The sequence below is a fragment of the Bos indicus genome, chromosome 4, assembly GCF_029378745.1.
Source record: "Bos indicus isolate NIAB-ARS_2022 breed Sahiwal x Tharparkar chromosome 4, NIAB-ARS_B.indTharparkar_mat_pri_1.0, whole genome shotgun sequence".
Taxonomy (NCBI): domain Eukaryota; kingdom Metazoa; phylum Chordata; class Mammalia; order Artiodactyla; family Bovidae; genus Bos; species Bos indicus.
Genome location: NC_091763.1, coordinates 44,828,297 through 44,834,649, shown reverse-complemented (window position 1 = coordinate 44,834,649; position 6,353 = coordinate 44,828,297). Strand labels below are relative to the sequence as shown.

At 40.6% G+C, this 6,353-nt stretch overlaps 1 protein-coding gene across 1 annotated transcript in view; it reads left to right on the top strand.

Moving 5' to 3' along the window:
* Positions 1–4: 4 nt before the first annotated feature.
* The window catches only part of NAPEPLD (N-acyl phosphatidylethanolamine phospholipase D), a 92,400-nt gene continuing 86,051 nt past the window's right edge, over positions 5–6,353 (top strand). The window contains exon 1 of the mRNA XM_019958630.2: positions 5–188. The gene's annotated coding sequence lies outside the window, so the exon portion shown is untranslated. The remainder of the gene's footprint in view (positions 189–6,353) is intronic.

The window sequence follows — 6,353 nt, the reverse complement described above, 5'->3', positions numbered from 1 at the left end:
GATGTCCCAGAGGAGAGGGCGGACCCCACCTAGCGACCATGATGGGAATGACAGTCCTGTAAGCGGTCTTGGAATCTTTCAGGACGTGGTGCTGACTGAAGAACACGAATTAGGGAGTCTGTAGAAGCCCCTGTATCAGCGGTTACTTTTATCTCCTACGACGTGCAAGTGCACAAATGTAGAAAAAGGTAACTTGGGGCAACATATTATCCCAGTGGTGGGTAAAATTGATTGGAAAAGGAGGGATTTGATCCGTAATATGAGGAACATGATTCCTCACTGTCCTTAGAGGAAGTCTCTAGTGCATGGGACGGGCGTGGTAAGGGGAGAGAAGCAAGTATCAGTGTTGACACCTATTCACACTTCAGCACCTTACAGTCTGGCTCATCCCATGCCACAGAAATTGTTGTGAAGCCACTAACTGCTGAAAGATGGACATACAATCCTTGACATGGATTTCTTTCTTCATTGTATCTGTTTAAAATTTTTGTTTATTTATTTTCCTGCATGGGGTCTTAGTTGCAGTACACGGGGTTCTTCCTTGCAAAGCGCAGACTTCTCTAGTGGTGGTGGGGCTCCAGAGCACGGGGGCTCTTTAGTTTGGGCGCCTGTAGTTGACTATGAACTATTGTAGCTCAGTAATTGCTCGCGGTGGGTGTAGTTGCACTGTGGCATGTGAGATCTTAGTTCCCGTGACCAGGGATCAAACCCATATCCCCTGTGTTGGAAGAGGACTATTTCTGTTAAGATTTGTTTGTTTGTTTGGCTGTGCTGGGTCTTCCTTGCTGTGGCAGTGGGGCTTTCTCTACTTGCAGAGAGAAGGGTGCTATTGTTCCATTATATACTGTTCTGTTATCTTGCACGGGCTTCTCATTGGAGTGGCTTCTCTTGGGCTCAGTAGTTGTGGCACACAAGGCTTAGTTGCTCTGAGGTATGTGGGATCTTCCCTGGACCAGGGATAGAACTGTGTCCAGTGCATTGGCGGGCAGATTCTTAATCACTAGACAACCAGCGAAGCCCTGGAAGAGGAGTCTCAACCACTGGACCACCAGGGAAGTGGACTTTCCTCATTGTATCATTTTATTTTACTTTATTTATCTATTTTGGCAGTGCTGGGTCTTGGTTGCTGTGCAGGCTTTTATCTAGTTGCAGTGAGCAAAGGCTACTCTCTAGTTGCCACTGAGGCACCAGGAAAATCCTCCTTTAAGAGCTGCTCTTTCTTCTAGTCCCTTCTTCTTTACTTTCTTGGGCAGCTCTTCATGCACATATATCTTAGTGCGACTAAAAATAGCCAGCACTGTAGTAACTGTACTATTCCTGTGCTCTTTTATAGATGTAGAAACTGGGATAAACAACTTGCCTGAGTTCAGTTTAGTTCAGTTCAGACACCCAGTCATGTCCGACTCTACAACCCCATGGACTACAGCACACCAGGCTTCCCTGCCCAACACCAACTCCTGGAGCTTACTCAAACTCATGTCCATTGAGTCCGTGATGCTATCCGACCGTCTCGTCTTCTGTTGTCCCCTTCTCCTCCCACCCTCAATCATTCCCACCATCAGGGTCTTTTCAAATGAGTCAGTTCTTCGCATGAGGTGGCCAAAGTATTGGAGTTTCAGCTTCAGCAACAGTCTTTCCAATGATTATTCAGGACTGATTTTCTTTAGGATGGACTGGTTGGATCTCCCTGCAGTCCAAGGGACTCTCAAGAGTCTCCTCCAACACCACAGTTCAAAAGCATCAATAATTCAGCACTCAGCCTTCTTTATAGTCCAGCTCTCACATCCATACATGACTAGAGTTCAGGATACTAATAATAGGCTGTAGCTCCAAAGCCTTTGCTCTTAAGGCTTCCTGCCTTAAGCTGAAAGCTGATGTTCCCCAGGGTTTTGGACCTCGGCCTGGGCCTCTTCCACTGCACATTCTCCCTGATGGTTTCCACTTTCACCTGAGGCCTTCCCTGTTTGTCTTTCTTTTGAGACCAGGCCACTTAACCATTCAGTGACTAGACAACTACACTTTAATATCCCATTGGCACCTCAATATCAACTTGTCCAGAATGCACTTCACTGGCTTGCTCCTAAGTCTATTCTTGTATAGTCAATGAAAACAGCCAATGATACCTCCATTAATTAGACATCCAAACCAGAAACCTGGATTTAATCCTCAGCTCCTCCCTGTTTCTCATTCTCAACATCCAATTAATACACCCCTTTCCAGCCTTTTCAATCTACTCCAGCCCAACTGTCATAGTGTTTGGAACAAGGGGTCTTTTTTGAGTGCAACTTTTAGTATGATAGTCCCATTGTGAAGAACCCCCCAGTAACTTCCCTTGGTCAGGATAAAGTGAAGGCTCCTTAGTATGGAAGATAGGTCCCTTCATGAGCTGATTCCTGCTTATCTTTCCAGACTCATCTCTCTCCACCTCTCCCTTCTGCTATGATCCACAGGTTCAGCCTACAGGATCTATTATATAATAAAGACAGCCAAGTTTATTCCTTCATGTTTATAAAACAAATGTGTGTTAACAATAAAGAAATACAAGCATCATACATATATACAAAAATATTTAGGTATAACCACAGGAAGCACCTGGGAAATTTCAGCACATCTTAATTCAAACTTAGCTTAGGATCTCAGGGAAAATGACAGGATAAAGACCTCTGCAAATTCTCTCTTCTTTTCATAAAATAAATGAGAAAACTGAATTGGCCAAAATATGAGACTTCTCTGGTAGTCTAGTGGTTAAGACTCCGGGCCTCCACTGCAGAGGGCATGGGTTTGATCCATGGCCAGGGAACTAAGATCCCACATGCCACGCAGCATGCCTAAATAAATAAATGAAAAATAAAAATGGCCAGAATCAACATTTTCAAAACTCTGAAAATTAAACAAGGCTTGCAGTAATCTGGGTGCTATTTTTTTTTTTTTTATCCAGTAAAAACACTGAAATCTCAGTAAAAATACTGAGCTTCATACTATTCTAACTTAAGGGTTTAAAACTATAGTGTTTAACTCTGTCTTTAGCCCCTTGCCCCTAACTCGTACCCTTGAAAACCAGGATCTCACAACCAAGGTGAAAATCAGTAGCCTGGTAGCCACCAGAGAGGGCAAAATTGGGTTGGAATTCCTTCAAGGCCTCAAATCCAGAGAATCTAAATTATTTGACCTGTCTCATGCTCCACTGGGGCTTCCCTGGTGGCTCAGCGGTAAAGAATCTGCCTGCCAATGCAGGAGATGCAGATTTGACCCCTGAGTCAGGACGGCCCCTGAAGAAGGAAATGGAAACTCACTCCAGTATTCTTGCCTGGAAAATTCCATGGACAGAGGAGCATGGTAGGCTACAGTCCATGGCGTTGCAAAGAGTTGACATGACTGAGCAACTAACACTTTCACATCTTTCACTTTTCATGCTTTTTTGGATGACCTCACTTGTGAGTTTGCCTTTATTTGACCTGACTTGAGGCCAGAAGCCTTCTTCTGGAGATGTTTGTCGATAATATTTAGAGGCAGCTGTCTAACTTTAGGTGGCTGCTTGGAGGTAGCAAACAATAGGCAAACCAAGAAGCTTAAAAGAAAAAGCTAGGGCCTCAGTTGTCCATATAAGGATACCTCGTTTTACTGCTCTATACTTTTTTGTGTCTCACAAATGTTGTGACTTTTAAAAATTGAAATTTCGCGGCAACCCTATTGGCACCATTTTCTCCTGGGTCATTTGCTCACTTTGTGTCTCTATGTCACATTTTGGTAATTCTCACAATATTCCAAACTTTCTTCACTATTATTATATTTGTTATGATGATCTGCGATGTCAGTGATCTTGAATGTTACTAAGGCCCAGATGATGGGTAGCACTTTTTAGCAAGAGATAATTTTTAAATTAAGGTCTGTACATTGGCTTTTTAGACATAGTACTATTGCACATTGCAGTATAGTATAACATAACTTTTATGTAAAGCGGGAAACTGAAAATTCATGTGACTCACTTTATTACAATATTTACTTTATTGTGGTAGTCTGGAACTGAACCTACAAGATCTCTGAGGTCTACCTATAGAGGCTTTAAAAAGCCCAGACAAAAATAAAAAAATAAAAAATAAAAAGCCCAGACATATTTCTGGGAGTCTGGAAAGCCCTGCACATGTCTATGGCTGTGTGCATACTCAGGGCTGTACACATGCCCAGGAGAGACCTGAGAACCCACTGACTGACCTCGAGGCTCTGTGCAAGCAGGAAGAAAAAGCTAAGGCTGAGTTGTCAACTGCCTGGCTAAATGTTGAAGGTATACACAGAGCTTCTTGACAATGACTGAGAAGTTCATTGGATCTAGGCATTCATGGAAGTATCTGTGTAATTATTAGCTGACCATTAAGCTATTTGAGCAGAAACTTCAGTGGTAACACATGAATTTAAGGAATTCATTTAGAAAAGTCACTAAAGCAAACAGCAGCGACTATATCTGGGAAAGAGTGGAATCTGATATCCAGAACTGACACATTATATTAAGTGTCTAGTTCTCAACAAAAAAATTACAGTTCAAAGAACTAAGAAAATACAGTCGTGCACAGGAAAAAACATCAAAGTAAATGTCCCTGAGGAAACCAAGACATTGGACTTAAAAAGACAAAGACCTTTTAAAATAAGATGTTTTTAAAATGTTCACAAAACTAAAGGAAACAATGTCTAAACAACTAAAGGAAGGTATGAGAATTATGTCTCATCAAATACAGAATATCAAGAAAGAGATAGTAATTATCTTTAAATCAAAAGCCTGAAATTAAAAGATATAATAAATGAAATGGAAAATTCATTAGATGGGCTCAACAGCAGCTATGAACAGGTAGAAGAAAGAGCCAGAAAGTAATGATAGATCAACTGAGATTAACAGTCTGTGAGTTTAAGAGAAAAAAAATGAAGGGAAATGAACAGATCCTCAGATTTCTTTGAGATACCTTCATGCATTCCAACATGCACATAATGGGAGTTCCAGACAGAAAGTACAGAGAGAAAGGGAGGGAAAGTATCTTTGAAGAAATAATGATCCAAAACACCCAAATTTGATGGAAAACACTAATCTACATGTCTAAACATCTGAACAAAGTCGAAGTAGAATAAACTCTAAGACGTCTACACCTAGACATATCATTATGATAAAACTATAGAAAGACAGAGAAAATCTTAAAAGCAGAACAACTAAGATATCTATTCAAATCCTTTATCCAAGTCTTGGTAACAATTTTGAAATAATTCACACATCATATAATTCTGCCACTTAAATTATACAGTTCAGTGACTTTCAGTATATTCAGAGTTGGGTCACCATCACCACCAATTCCAGAACATTTTAATTACCTCAAAAAAAGAAACCCATACCCTTTGCTGTCAACCTCCACTCTTACCTTTTCCCTCAACCCTAGGTAACTACCCCAAAAAATTTACTTTGTTTCTTGACAGTTTTGCCTTTTCTAGACATTTCTAAAAATGGTATAATAGAATGTATAGTCTTTCATATAATCATTGAGTATACTTGTTTCTTGTAATCAAGAACTATACTTCTTTCACTTTACATAGTATTTTCAGGGTTCGTCCATGTCGCCGAACATGTAAGTCCTTCATTCATTTTACTACTGAATAATGTTGTTTCATGGATATACACCTGTGGATCATTTCCACCTTTTTGTTCTTATGACTTACGCTGTTATGAACATCAGTATACAAGTGGACATGTTTTCATTTCTCAGGTATATACCTAGGAGTGGAATTGCTGTGTCAAATGGTAACTGTGTCAAATGGTAACTCTACACTTAATTTTTTGAGGAACCATCATATTGTTTTCCAAAGTGTTATACCACTTTACATTTCCACTAGCAGCACATAAGGGTTCTAATGTCTCCACATCCATACCACTACTTGTTATTGTCTTTTTTTTTATTTTAGCCATCCTAGTGGAGGTGAAATGGTATCTCATTGGGATTTGAGTATGACTTTGATGTCTGGGGGACTGTAGGGGAGGTGGGGAAATGACTTATAGCAGAAGTGGCCCCTGGAGAGCCCAGGCGTGTCGGAGGCACTGAACTCCCGGTGGAGGCTGTGTTGTACGCATCCTGCTTAGCCTCTGATTCCTACTCATTTTCAGACCTTGCTTCTTCAGTCTCTCCACTGAGTCTGTGAAGCACAAAAGTTTTTATTTGATGAAGTCCAGTGTATTTGTTTTTTTTCTTTAGTTGCTTGTGTTTTAGGTGTCATATTTAAAAAATGCACAAAGATTATGAAGATTTACATCTGTGTTTTCCTCTAAGAGTTTTATAATGTTAGTTCTTTCGTCTACGTCTGTGGCCCATTTTGAGTGAATT